The sequence below is a fragment of the Papaver somniferum genome, chromosome 7 (assembly GCF_003573695.1).
Source record: "Papaver somniferum cultivar HN1 chromosome 7, ASM357369v1, whole genome shotgun sequence".
Lineage (NCBI taxonomy): Eukaryota > Viridiplantae > Streptophyta > Magnoliopsida > Ranunculales > Papaveraceae > Papaver > Papaver somniferum.
In genome coordinates, this window is record NC_039364.1 from 149,667,928 (window position 1) to 149,683,932 (window position 16,005).

At 36.1% G+C, this 16,005-nt stretch overlaps 1 pseudogene; it reads right to left on the reverse strand.

Annotated features, from left to right (window-relative positions):
- Positions 1-14,772: 14,772 nt before the first annotated feature.
- On the reverse strand, positions 14,773-14,872 carry LOC113300772 (annotated as a pseudogene).
- Positions 14,873-16,005: the final 1,133 nt, after the last annotated feature.

Genomic DNA, 16,005 nt, shown 5'->3' on the forward strand with positions numbered 1-16,005 from the left:
ACGTGATAAAATTAGGTAAAAGTACTAAGGTACCCTCATTTCTAAAATTCAATCCTTATCTTTATACTTTTAAATTTAAAACTATTTCAAAATCAAAACCTATTCAAATCATTTCTCTCACAAATTAAAACTCAAACTCAAATTCATCCATCGATTCTAACAACATCGATCGATTTAAAAGAAATTTCTTCATCCATCTTTTTCTTTAGAAAAAAACAAAAAAAAACATCGTTGATTGCAATCCATATCTCTTTATTATACTTGTGATTGATTTATCTATTCAAGATTGAAAACTACAAACAATAATCGGTCGACGTCCATGTCCATATTTACCCGATTCCTATGACAATCGGTCGATGTTCATGAACACCTCAACCAATTGTCCTGAATTGTTTTTCCTGTCAAGTTTTCTGTATGTGTTTTTTGTTAGAATCGGCTTATGTGGATGTTCGCATAAACCGATTATGTGAAACAATTAGTTTATATGTGACTAGGAAAACCCAGATTGCTAGAATTAAACTTTATCTATACATACTTTAATCGATTCTGGATATCCTTCGTGAATAGCGAAACACCAACTCATAATCGGTTTACGAGTGCATGAACGTAAACCCATTCTGGGTAGTGTTTTCGAAAAAAATCAAAAGTTTTTAGTTGTTTGATGTTTTGAAGATCAATTTACATTAGTTGATCTCACATCTAAAACGGTTAATTAATATCTAAAACGAGTAGTTAACAATAATTAATCAGGGGTAAAATAGGTAGAAAAATAATAGTCGGATAAGGGGTTGTGTGAAATTATTTTCTAATGACCCTTTTTGTTATTTAGTAACAGGCCCCAAATAAATTCCCTAGGCCCCAAATTAGGAAGGCTTTATTACCACAAAAATAACAGCATCTAGTGCCATGAAACTTATGGTTTTTATTGTTACCTCTTTGTGGATGTACTTGAGATGATGCTTTGCATTTTCTAATTTTTGGAGGCTTTAGTTTCTTTTTATTTGCAGGATTGATCTCTTTTATGTACCATGCTTGAAGAGTTCAACTGATCATTATTTGTAGTTTCGACACTCTTAGTGTCTTCACAGCAGCTTGAGGTACCCTTGATATTAGAGGAGTCCTCTTGCACAAAGTGGTTCGCAGCTTTAACAAACTTTATTTCTTTGTCATAGTTTGAAGTATCACTTCCTTGATATCCCAATCCTTATGGACCACAATGATTTCTTCCTACTTTAACAATGAGCACAAATTGTTTGTGTTATCATTGAGTTTTTCCAACTTTGTAATTTTTTTCTTCCAATAACGTGTTTTTATCAAGAGCAGAGATTAGATCAGCCTCTAGAAGCTTTACTTGAGATAGAATATCAATGTCTTTCTCCTTAAAGCTTTCTTGTTGAGAATTGGATCTTGCATTTGAATTAGCAAGTTCTTATTCCAAGAGATATCCGTTTGAGACCTTCATCACATTCTTTCTCTACACTTTTTGCTCGATATAGTTCAGCATTTAATTTTTTTTCAAGACATTTTACTTGTTGTGAAACACTTTCTCTCAACAATTCATATTCTTTACCAAGTTTTTCATACATGATAGTTAAGAGTTTTTCTCTTTCAAGTGCTAAACATAGTTCATTGGAACATTTAAGAAATTTTTTGGTCAATTCTTCTAGTTTAAAAGTTTTTATACTTAAGCGCTCTGCAATGATTTCAACCGTCATGGGTGAATTACCAGATTCTGAGTCATTAATCTCAAGTATAGAACTCAATGATATCTAATCAGAGATATCTTCAATTGAGCAACTAGAATTTCGAAGAGAAAGTTTCTTTCGAATAAGAATCTTGTAGTACATTAACTGAGTCTTTTGATATTTTTCGCTTTCGCTTAGTCTTTGCTTGACCCATGTTTAATAGGCTGGATCGCACCAAACACAGATTGTTAGATTTTTTCGTGTTTGTCTGCTCTGATACCAATTGAAATTACGAGGTACCCAAATATACAATGTGTTATAGTATGGCTCGGTTGAACTTACCAAGCGTTGGTATGTCAAGTTTGTTTGTCATGTTTTAGTATAAAAAACTCATCTAGAGTCTCTTGATTAAATACTAGAGTCAACTTTGTTTAGGTTAGACTAGAAAGTCTAGGAATGTTGAGACATACAAGCATTACTCTAAAGACCTGAAGAATGAGAAGAAGTAAGGACTACAATGACGACATCATCCTTCCACTTGAGGTTAGTAATATTGACTTGAACTTGTTTCAATTCCTAAAGTATATTTGAAGACGTGCTATATTAAAAACATAACATGCGAAGTTGTATATATTGTATATTATTCTCTAGTGGAGAGACATGATCTAATAGTAAGGAATTAGACTATGAAGTATAGCTCTTATCTTTTGAACTTCATTGATATGGCATCGACATAATCTTGATATAGTTTTATGATTATGTGTATGGGTGTATGGTGAATATTTCATCAAAGTAAACAATGTTTACATATGTTTAAAGGAAGTACATTCATGAGCTTGTTTCATGAATCGAAAGGGAAATCAATAGGTTTATTGGTCTGGTTATTCATTGCATATTCTTTGATGACCAATATGTGTGAGTTGGTAGAACGATCTTAAATCCAGTTATGCATCTTGGTATAACCAATCACAATACCTAGACTTGTGATTTGGTATGACCAGTCCTGGTAATTGGTGTAACCGATCCTAAGGAATCACCATGAGATGGTGTGATCGATCCTTGTAATTGGTGTGACTGATTCTTGGTGTGACCGATCATAAGTGGTTGTATGACCGATCCTTGTAATTAGTATAACCAATCCTAGTGATTGGTGTGACCGATCACAAGCAGATACCATGTATAGGTAGAACCGATCCTAGTGATTGGTATAACCGATCTGAACCCATTATGTGACTTGGTAAGTTCGATCACAACTAACCATTGTGACTTGGTATGACCGATCACATAGTAGTCTTGGAAGTCTGATAGAACCAATTCTAAACTTGTTTGGAAGTGTGGTAGAACCGATTCCAAGATGAAAATCAATGTAAATACGAAATAAGGATTTGCAGTGTAAAGATGTCAACATACTTTGAACACGAGCAGTAAATCTTATCATTTATCGTTCAAAGATATTCCTTGGTACTCAAGGTGATCCTGTAACCGAAATAAATTAAGAATCTTTTAATCAAGGTTTTTGGTTTTATATGCTTTAATTACCAGCAATTAATGCATAGCTTTAGAGAATAAAAATTAGTAATGTGCATTTATTAATTGGAGATTTTCTATGAGAGATTTTGGAATATATTAGACCAACATTTATTGGAAAATCGAATTTTGCCATTCATTGCATATCGTGAGAGTATTTTTTCGAACTTCCTTTGGTGTCCAAACATCCTTGGTCTATAAATATCTAAGTTTTCATTTCTAGCAAACTATCCTAGAGCCGGGCAAACTTTATTTCTCGTTGTTTTTGGTGAAGCCGTCTATCCGGAGAGGAAAGTATCCTAATTAGGTGAAATCTCTTACGACCGCTCGTTTAAAGACTTCTGTGGGATCAAGAGGCTCTACGAGTACCATTGGTGGGAAAGTAGATAATTGCAGTGTTATTAGTTTTCAATACCCAACACACATAGTTCAATGCCATTGCTAATTTCTCAAACTTTTCTGCTTCCTTCCCCTAAGATCAACCCATCTTCCTCTCCATTGTGACCGAAGCAGGATGTAACGGCTACTATCGTGGTTTAGGCTTGTCCTATTCGATTTTGATTTTAGAACCTGCACAGAAAGTACCACAACGGTGCATTTGGTTTACCTGGAAGTAATTTATAGGTGCTAAGATCCACCAACGGTACTCGTAGAGCTTCTTGATCCCACAGAAGTCTCTAAATGAGCGGTCGTAAGAGATTTCACCTAATTAGGGTACTTTCCTCTCCGGATAGACGACTCCACCAGAAACAACACGAATGAAATTTGTCTGGCTCTTATAGTTTGATAGAAATACAAACTCAACTATTTATAGACCAAGGTTGTTTGGACAAAAAGGAAATTCCAAAACCGAAAATATTCTCAAGATATTGAATTATTACCTGATTCAGTTTTCATATTTTCAAGTAATATCCAACCTGTAATTCCGAAATCTCTCATTAGAAAATATCTATTATTATTTTAGCACTTGAAAAGACGAGGGTACCCAAATATACCTCAATCTAAAACTTTTCCACCTATTAGTCTTTTCTTCCGAAGTGATTGTCTATGGACTGAGTCGAGACAGTACAACTAATCGTATCACACTTCGAGTGATCCTCTATGGATACGAGATCGATACAATACAATCAAAGAAGTGTGTTTACTTGATATTAGGTTCGGACTTAACCAAACTCTAAGGAATAACTTATCAAGTAAATAGGAATTAACGTTTGTGTATTTTACTTCTAATTATAAAAATTATAATTGCGGAAGTAGAAAAGTAAAACACACAGCAAGATTTTGTTAATGAGGAAACCGCAAATGCAGAAAAACCCCGGGACCTAGTCCAGATTGAATACTCTCAGAATTAAGCCGATATATAAAATCTAAACCAACTTCGTATAGTTGAGACCAATCAACTAACCCTATATTTCACTTAGTTTCCTCAGTATCCCTGCGCCTCCAACTTCCAATAAGTCACACACGTGGAACAATTCCTTTGGTTCGTATTCCAGACAGTAAAGGAACAACAAATCTTTTAGGTAACAACTCTTTTCAACCAAGTGATATGAGTCTGACAAAGGCTCTCTCGTTTATCACATAAACACCTTTGTCGGGTCCTTAGATCTCTTTCTTACCAATCACCACAGTGATTGTAAGACTTAAGCAATCAACAATTTTAATCACAAAGAAGTTTGTTGTTGCCGATCTACACAACTATCTTATCAATCGATTATCACAAGGATAAATCGGATTGTAGTCGGATCCCTTTCCAGCCGAAACAAGTATTGTGCGCACCAAAGATTATGAACCCAAAAGGTCTTCTTGTCTCCAAATCTTCTTTGATCTTCAATAAACACCTGCACACAATCAACTTGAATCTCTTGTGATCAATCACACACAGAACGAAGTCTGTTAACGTTGGATTATCACAAGACGTCTTTAGATCTACAAACAGTTCTAAAGATCCCCGTCGAAACTTCGATCTAGTTTGAGTGAATATTATATCAGAAGAGAAGATTCTCAAGAATAAACAAACTAGGTGCAATCAAAGTTCAACCACCGTTAGTAAATCAAATCAATTGAAAACTAATAATGAACCACAATTATCTAGTTTCCCACCAACGGTACTAATAGACCTTCTCAATCCCAAAGAAGTCTTTAAACCGATCGGCCATAAGCGATGTCTCCTAATTAGGGTACTCTCCACTCCAGTAGGAGGATCCACCAGTAAAAACACAACTGAGGTAGTTTTGATGGCTCTGAGGATTAGTTTGCAAGAGAAGCAAAATTCAGTATTTATTTACAAGGAAGATTGGACACCAAGGAATTTCCAAAACCGAATATTCTCAAAGATATGTAGTAAACACATAATCGGTTTTCATAATTCCTGGAAATGCTTTGTCCAAATATTGACCGAAATTCACTTAGAAAAATCTATAATCAGTAAATGCACATTATTAATTATTATTCTCCAAAGATATGTTTTTAATTGTTGGATATTAAATACCATATAAAATCCATAAACCTTTAATAAAAAAGATTCTCAATTAATTTCGATCCTGGAATTCTTCTTAGTTATCAAGGAATATCTTTGAACAATTAATGATAAGAGTTACAACTCGTGTTTAAAGAATGAAGACATCCTTACTTTGTAAGTCCTCTTTCATAATTACAATCTTGGAAACGAAAGCATTCGATTTACAAGAACCATGTGATTGATCTTCCTATAAAATCACCAATCATGGGTATCACGGTTCTACCAAAAAAAGTTTCGGTTCTACCTCCATGTGAGTACTTTGCATAATCACACTAGTTAGCAAAATTCGGTTGACTAGGTACTAGGATCGGTTCCCCACATATTATGGTAACTACCTGTAATTTGGTGCACATGTGCATAGGATCGGTTCCCCTCAATACTAAGAACTTGTTGCACATGTGCATAGTGTTAGAGCATTGCTCGGTCGAAATCGCATGCATTTCTATCTCAAGCATGTTTGTCAATGTTAGTGATCAAAACTATAAGTCTTGATTTCTAGTCTACTATATCTAAGTCTCGGACTAGGAAAGAAAGTGTAGTTAAGCTCAATAACTCCATGGAGGATCATCATATAAGACGAAGAACTACTCAAGGAACTTGTGGAACTTCATCGACTAAAAGGTATGTGGAGAATTAAACTTATCTATCACTCAAAAGTCTATCTACTCTATCTCCTATCTTGAGACAAAAGTCGTTTTGCTATATAGACTTTGATTATACACATTTGTTATTTCGAGCTGAGTTTATCTCGCCTATCTATTTTTCGAAATATGTGTTGGTAAGCTTTCACTTTAGCCAAGTTCATATTTACCTAATGACGAAAGTCATGTTATGTTTCAATCACTTTGAAAATGGCTTTGACAAAAAATGGTTTGTGAATAACAACTATATAACGTCCTCTAAAAATGTTTCAATGATTGAAATGAGAGTTTAGATTATATAACCAATGATGGATATAAGCATTGTTGTGGAAACACATATATGTATAAGTCCTTATTCCTTGAACCGAAGTTTGCGAACTTTGTTGATCAAGAGAACCAGAACAAGATCCGTGAACTCAGTCTGCGAACCCAGTCTGTGAACTGGCGGAAGTTCTCGACCCGAGAAAATCTGTTGGAGTTTGAGAACTCCTTCCAGGTAATTAAGTCCGCGAATCCAGTCCGCGAAATTAAATTGGTTATATCTAAAGACGATTGTTTGTGAACTTATGTATATATAAACTAAAGAATGTTAATTGCAAACCGTGGCTATAAAGTTCATGAACCCTTTCAAGTTAATCAAATCGTTTTTGCTTCGATTGTGTCTTGTGTAGTTACATAAAATTTCCTTGTAATTGAACAACTCTCTAACTAGTTCATTTGAGTCATTTGAACTAGTTATGGTGAAGAAGAATATGGTTGATATGAAAGTGCTCACATAGCTAATCATTTGGTTAACTATTGATGAACCAACAAATGTACATGTTTGGGTACGGTTACACAAACCTAGAAACGTGCGTTTCATTTGTGTGTAACAAGCTAGGTTTTCTATCTAACGGTTGAAAGATATTAGCTTGAATCTAATCAGGTTTTTCATCTAACGGTGAATATTGAATGCTTTGTTACCAAGTTAACATTGATTGCTAACCTTGATTTGAAAGACTATATAAGGGAGAACTCTAGGAAATGGGAAACCTAATCCCCACACCTTACGTGTGATACTAGTTGTGTAAGCTAGAGTCGATTCTCCTTTAACCTTTGGTTTCTTCTCTAAAACCAGGTTAACGACTTAAAGACTTCTTTGGGATTGTGAAGCCAGACCGATACTACTTTCTTGTAGTTGTGTGATATGATCTTGTTGTTTCTATCGTACGAGTACAATCGCAAAGATTGGCTTGAGATTGATATCTCCGATAGGAAAGATATAAAAGTAGCCACAAACATCTTCATCTCATCGTTTGAGATTCCATAATATCTTCTTTCGCCGCGTCGATTAATATTATTGTGAGGTGATTGATAATACTAGGCTATTATTCGGGAATAAAAGTTCGGGTTATCAATTTGTTCCTGTTCACCTTGATTTATCAAAAGACGGAACAAAACTTGTAGGTAATTCTGTGGGAGACGGATTTATCTATTACCGTAGACTTTTCTGTGTGATACAGATTTGTTTATTTAAAGTCTTCGACTTTGGGTCGTAGCAACTCTTAGTTGTGGGTGAGATCAGCTAAGGGAATAAAGCGCTTAGTATCCTACTGGGATCAGAGACGTAAGGAGCGCAACTGTACCTTGGATCAGTGTGAGATTGATTGGGGTTTAACTACAGTCCAGACATAAGTTATTTTATAGTAGTCTAGTGTTTGTTGTGTCTTAATACAGTGTGTGTTGAATCTGGACTAGGTCCCGGGGTTTTTATGCATTTGCGGTTTCCTCGTTAACAAAATTCTGGTGTCTGTGTTATTTCTATTTCCGCATTATATCGTTTATCTTTATAATTGAGATATCACATGTTGTGCAGTTAGTTCAATCAATTAGAATATACGATCTTTGGTTGTTGATTTAAATTGATTGACACTTGGATATTGATACCATCCAGGTTATCTCTCTAGTATTTGATAAAGACTCGCAGATTTCTATTTGCTTGAGTATAGATCAAATCGAGAGATTGAGATATTAACTCATTTAATATAATTTTATCTAGATCGAGTCTGACTGTCTAGTTGATTCTCTAGAAAGTATATTGGAGTTAGTCCATGCTGATTGCTAAGCGAAATATTGGGTGTGGTTGTTGTACCCCCGCTTTTTCAATTGGTATCAGAGCAGGCAAACACGTTTAAAGACCTTTCAAGTCTGTTTTTGTAGAGATCTGACTCTATGGACAGAGATGCCATCTCTATTAACGTACCACCAGTCTTCGATGGCTCTAATTACTTATGGTGGAAAATTGCTATGCGAGCTTTTCTTCAAGCACGTGATTTTCAATCATGGGTATATGTAGTTAATGGCTATAATGCTCCGGTTGTGGCAGTTGGAGATGTAAACGTTCCCAAGGACATTGGTGAATACAGCCCTGCCGAGATACTTGCTGCAAAGAAAAATTCTGAAGGTTTGAATACTATTATACATGTCATTACCACAAATCTTCAGCACCATGTGTCTAATTTCACCAGGTCTAAAGATGCGTGGGATATTTTAGAAACCGTATTCGAAGGTAACTCCAGTGAAAAGGAAGCTAGGCTTCAAAACCTTAATTCCGATTGGGAAAACCTTCGTAAGACAGATGAAGATACATTTGATGAGTTTAATCACAGAGTGTATGAAATTGTTAACGCATCTTTTGCATTGGGTAAGACTATTCCTGAAAAGGACATTGTGATGAAAATTCTCACATCGCTGCCATCTAGATACGACTCTAAGAAGCATGCCATCGTTGAGGGAAATAACCTTGATAATCTCTCCAGAAATACGCTGGTTGGGAAGCTTAAGATCTTTGATCACGAGCATTCACCCAAATCTAAGGATGTTGCTTTCAAAGCACTAAAGGACACAAAATTACTTGACAAAAGTAAATAAAAAAACGGGGGTCTAACAACACCACCCAATATTTCACTTAGCAATCTGTATGGACAAACTCGAATATACTTTTAAGACAATCAACTAGACTCAATCAATTAAAAGTATATCAACGAGTTTATATCTATCTTCTTGATTTGATTTACTCAAGCAAGAACTAGGAGTTCTAATCAAATACAAGGAATAACTTGGATGGTACCAAAGACCAATATCCAAGGATCAATCGATATCAATCAACAACCAAAGGTCGGATTGCCAATTGATTGACTCAAACACACAACCTGTATTATTTCAATTATATAAAAAAATAAAATGCGGAAATAGAAATAATACAGACACCAGAAATTTTGTTAACGAGGAAAAAGCAAATGCAGAAAAACCCCGGGACCTAGTCCAGATTGAACACACACTGTATTAAGCCGCTACAGACACTAGCCTACTCTAAGCTAACTTCGGAATGGACTGTAGTTGAACCACAATCAGTCTCCCACTGATCCAAGGTACAGTTGTACTCCCTACGCCTCTGATCCCAACAGGATACTGCGCACTTGATTCCCTTAGCTGATTTCACCCACAACTAAGAGTTGCTACGACCCAAAATCGCAGGCTTCGACAATAAACAAATATGTCTCCCACAAACAAGTCTATCAAAGGATCAATCTGTCTCCCACAGATAAACCCTAAAGGTTTTGTTCCATCTTTTGATAATAATCAAGGTGAACAGGAACCAATTGATAATCCGGTCTTATATTCCCGAAGAACAACCTAGAGTTATCAATCACCTCACAACAATCTTAATCGTATGGTAGCAAAACAAGATGTTGCGGAATCACAAACAATAAGACAAAGATGTTTGTGATTACTTTTTATATCTTGCCTTTCGGAGATATCAATCTCAATCCAATCAATCTGATTTTACTCGTACGATAGAAGATGCAAGATCAGATCATACAACTACGATAAAAGTAGTATCGGTCTGGCTTCACAATCCCAATGAAGTCTTTAAGTCGTTAACCTGGTTTTTGAAGAAGAAAACCAAAGGTTAAAGGAGAACCGACTCTAGTATGCAAACTAGTATCACAAGTAAGGTGTGGGGATTAGTTTTGCACAATACTAGATGTCTCCTTTATATAGTCTTTCAAATCAGGGTTTGCAATCAGGTTACCTTGGTAACAAAGCAATCAATATCCACCGTTAGATGAAAACCTGATTTAGATTCAAGCTAATATTTCTCAACCGTTAGAAAGAAAACTTATCTTGTTATATACACTTGACAATGCATGCTTCTAGGTTTGTTAACCGTACCCAAACGTATGCACTTGTTGGTTCAATAATAGTTAACCAAATGGTTAGCCATATGAGCATTTCATATCAACCATGTTCTTCTTCACCATAACTAGTTCAAATGACTTCAAATGAACTAGTTAGAGAGTTGTTCAATTTCAAGGAAATCTCATGTACTACACAAGACACAATTGAAGAAAAGATGATTTGATTCATTTGAATCGGTTCATGAACTTTTATAGCCACGGTTTGCAAACTGCATTCCTTGGCCTTTTTAAGTTTAAGTTCAGAAATCATCTTCAGATATATAACCTTCTCAAGTTCGCATACTAGGTTCGCGGACTTTAGTTACCGGATAGAGTTTACAAACTCCAGCAGAAATTCTCAGGTTTGAAAACTTCGCCGGTTCGCGGACTGGGTTCACGGACTTAGCTTCACGCAAGTAGTTTGTCAACTCCAGCAGAAATTCGCGGGTTTGAGAACTTAGGCAGTTCGCGTACTTGGCTCACGACATTCTTCCGGTTCCCTTGATCAACAAAGTTCGCAAACTTTGGTTCAAGGAATATGACTTATACATAAATGTGTTTCCACAATAATGCTTATTTCCACCATTGGTTATGTAATCTAAACTCTCATTCCAATAATTGAAACATTCTTAGAGGACGTTATATAGTTGTTACACCATTTCTCGTCAAAGCAATTTTCAAGATGATTGAAACATATTATGACTTTCGTCACATGGTAAAGATAAACTTGGTTAAAGAGAAAAGCTTACCAACACATATTTCGAGATATCGATAGGCGAGGTATACTCGGCTCAAAATACCAAATGTGTATAATCCAAGTCTATATATATAGCATACGACTTCTTGTCTCAAAGAGTAGGAGATAGAGTAGATAGACTTTTGAGTGACAGATAAGTTTAAGTCTTCACATACCTTTTTGTCGAGAAGTTCCACCGGTTACTTGAGTAGTTCTTATACTTGTATGATGAATCGCCATGAATTCCTTGATAGACACATTTTTGTGTCCGATTTGTCTCGATTCTATATATTGTTAGGGCTCATTTGTACTTATTATGGTGTTTTATTTATTTGTAGGTATTTTTGGCCAATAAACATTTTTGAAAAAAATTGGCTCGGAAAGTTGTCGGAAAGCACCCGGAGGACATTTGCTATTCGGACTCTCATTTTGGATAAGGGGTAACCTAATTACTAAGTGGCACCCCATTTCCAGGCAGTTTCTAATCGCACCCCTACTCTGGATAAGGGGCAACCATCTTCAACATTTCAAAAACCAGGTTTTTGGCGGGAAAATAGGTGCAGTGAAGAACAGTTTTGGCAATCGTGATTTGGAGAAGTTTGAGGTCGATTAAACCTCTGATTTTCATAGGATAGACTCCTTATGGGTCTAGGAATATGATATGGGTGTTTAAATCGATTAGACTAGGCTCAATCGACGGATTTTTCTCACAACAGAAAATATGGAAAGCCACGTGTGTGACCTGTTTTAGGGAATTTTAGAGAGATTAAAGCGCTGTAAACCTTCCCAAAGTTTTGTATCTATCTAAGGAAGAGTTTAGAATAAAAAGGAAAGCTCAGAAATGCGTAGAAATTCTAAAACAATAAATTGCCGCAACTTGGCCGTGAAGAGAAGGAAAGAGATTTTGGAAGATTTGGGAGAGATTTAATCGGTATTTTTGATATAAATAGATGTCTTGGGTCATATAGAAGAGGTGTCGAGATTTTGGGAACCTAAGGAGAGCCAGAGAAGAAGAAATCAGAGCTTTACCAAACTCTGTTTCTGCTGCTGCTGCTGTTGAAGAGGAAGAACACGAAGAACATTGACGCACAGGAAACAGTCGCAGAACAGTGTCGTTGTTTAACAGCTAAAGAACATTAAGTTGTGCAGGGCAGTCGTATTCTAGGGTCTTAAAATCAGCGACAAAGCAACAATGTTTCTGTAACAGTTTCATTGTAACAGCTACTTTGCAACACCAATACACTGTTGCAAACAGTCTGTGTTATTACTTTTCACTCTTTTAATCATCTTTCGAGCAACAAACATATATTTTGAGATCATGATTAATATGAGGAGCTAAACCCCATTGCTGAGGCGATAGAGGAAGCTATTTTTCCAACAAAAAGTGGTATATTCTATTTTATCTTTTTATTTGCAATAATTATATGATTATTTTCCTTGAACTATTATATGATTTTTATTTGAGTGATTGTGATCTATTTTGATGGAGTATGCTTAGTTTTAAGACTTTTGATGCTTCATACTTGGTATTTACAATTATTACTTTTGAAAATCTACTTGTTGCAATATTTTAGAATCAAATTAAACAAGAAAATTGCATAAATATAAGTATTGGTTTAATCACTTTGAACTTGGAAAATAGTGGAATCTTAGCCTCATTGTTTCTTTTAGTATTGGTATCATCTTTGATTGAATTTGCTATAATTTTTAGTGAGTTTTCTGTTTTAATATTAGAATTTAAGTCTAATTAATATCCTTCACAAGTCTGAGAATCGAACCACTTTTACCACTATCTACAAATCACATCAATTTTTGGCGCCGCCGACTCGGACTTGTTTTTAGGGTTTTAGATTTATTTATTTATTTATTTATTATTATTGTTGTCCTTTTTTATGTTTTTGGGTATTTATCTTGTGTCTACAGGTTCTGGATCATAAAGAAAATTGAGCCAAGGAGTTTGGTGATTTCATAAAGACTTGGAGCTAAAGATTAAAGCAAAAAGAACAGAAAAGAAGACAATTTTATTTTAGACAATTTTAGTTTAGGGTTTGTTTATTTTATTTTAAAAAAAAAACAAACAAAATTGTATTAGGGTTTATTATTTTTGTAATTTTTCTTTATTTTTTTTGGACTTTTAGACTTTTGGACTTTGGGACATTATTATTTTTTACCCTACGGAAGGGTACTTTAAATATAAACTGTTTGCAGAGAAGGAGGACAATTATGATATTGTCTCTGCACCTTGGGTTCGTACACTAGACATCGGAGTCAGTGGCCCGAGTCGACTACAACCGATTCATCCCCCGTCTGGAACGGGAGGTAAGATTATAAACACTCACGAGTCCCCTGTCAGCGAGTTACTGGACTCCTTCGTATGCATATATGTTGAGGACTGAATACGGACATTTATTTTTCTAGTAAAGGGCAAGGCCTGGCCATACAAGATAAGGGTTCGGATTTCATCACCGTTCTCTTCTTGTCCGCTTTAGGAACACGTAACCTACGCGAACCTAAGCCTAAAATTTTGACTAGAACGAGACCGATAGGGTAACGAGCTTAACAGGAAAGTCATTCGAAAAATATTGGTTACTCTTTTAAGCATACTTCGAAGTTCTAGACGGTTTCTGTAAGTTGAATGCGTGACTGCGCCGCCTTGTAATACCGGTGAGGCCTTGGGTATCAAAGCTCCACCGAGTTTCCCTCGCCTCTATTCAACTTACATTAACTCGGATTTATTCCAGAGGGGTTTGCTTAAATTGTAACGAATTCCCGCTCGAAGGATTAGAAGATGGTCTAGAAACAATCTAAGTGGAGCCATCATGCTTTTTGTTTGCTAGAAAACAATAGGTTTGATTTGGTTGAGTCGGCCTTAATCTGTGTTTGCTTACCCTTCCAATTTAGAAATTCTATTGTATGCCTGAACGTAAAAGAGACGCACTAGGTAGATTTGTTAAAGAGAAACCTAGTAGTTCGAAGCGTCTCGATTACCTTAATCTAGAAAGTCCGGCTTTTGAAGAGTCTGTTTTTGAACGTCCTTTGACTGAGGAGAGAATCCTTGTTGCTCCGATAGCGCCAGAAATGGCAACTTTGAAAGCTTTGTTGAATCCAACTAGGATTACCCGTCCTTCGTATATTAAGTTAGCTGAAGCGGAGGCACCCTATGAACTGAAATCTGGGACCTTACAGATGCTCCCAATGTTTTTAGGGAAAGAAAATGAAAACCCTTATTACCATGTTAGGGATTTTGAGGAAATTTGTAGTACTCTAAGAATTAGAGGCTTAGATGATGATGCTTTGAAACTTAGGTTGTTCCCATTTTCCCTGTAAGATAAGGCCAAGTCGTGGCTGTATAGTTTGGACTCCGAGTCAATTGAGACATATGAACAACTTACATCTGCCTTTTTCAATAAGTTTTTCCCTAGGCACAAAACATCGTCTATTAGGACGCAAATATGCACATTTTCACAACAAGAGGGAGAATCTTTATATAGGTATTTGGAAAGGTTCAATGATTTATTATCCCAGTGTCCTCATCATGGTTTAGAAAAGGTTAGGCTAGTTCAGATCCTTTATGAGGGTTTAGATTATTCCACAACGACCATGGTTGAGTCTCTATGCACTGGTGGATTTGAAAACCAAACTGTTGATGGCGATGGAATTTTTTAATGAAATCGCCGAAAAAACCCAGCAATGGGAAAATAGTAGGGCACCCCAGAAAACAATTCTTTTAAGTAGAGGAAACGTTAATAGGGTAGAAGGAGGCTATGAATCAGATGCCAAAATTGCTGCTATAGCAAAAAGGTTAGAAGCCTTAGAAGTGGGCCAGACTAGTGGTAGAGTGGAGCCTTTTTGGGAAGGCCAGAATATTGAAGAGCAGGCCAATGCTCTTTATAATAACACTAGATTTGATAACCGTCAAAAGATTGACCCATATTCAGAAACCTATAATCCTGGTTGGAGAAACCATCCGAACCTTTCGTGGTCTAAGGGCCAAAGTCAAGGTCAGTTTAGTAATTCTAATGCTCCCCCAGGTTTTGGCTATACTAAGAATCCTTCAGGACTAGCTCAGTTTCAGAATCAGTCAGATAAGAAAATCCTAAGTTTAGAGGAATCTCTCGCCTTGTTAACTCAGCAAACTGCAAAATTCCAGTTATCCGTAGAACAGAGTCTACAAGCTAGTAACAGGATAGGACAAGAAAATAGTCAGGCTATTTCCGAGTTAAAAACCCAGGTTGGTCTGATAAGTGATTCTTTGAGAGAAAAAGGTAAGTTTCCTAGTCAAACACAACCCAACCCTAGAGGAGTTCATGAATTAGGTGCAAAACCATCGAATCAATTGAATGTTGTTAGAACCCTTAGAAGTGGTAGAGTTGTAGACAATAAGGTAACCATGCCCGATAGTGAACATACTGTAGTTCACCCCTCAGGATCTCACCTCTCAGGACCAGTAGCTGAAGAGACTGATAAAGTTTCTGATGATGTGAATTCGGTTCCTGAAAGGTCTGATTTTAGGCCTAGAGCCCCATTTCCTCAGCTATTAGTACCAACAAAGAAGGAATCGAACTTTAATGACATAGTGGAGGTTTTTAAGCAAGTTACCATAAACCTTCCCTTATTAGATGCAATTAGGCAAATTCCTGCTTATGCCAAGTTCCTTAAGGATATGTGTACGCGA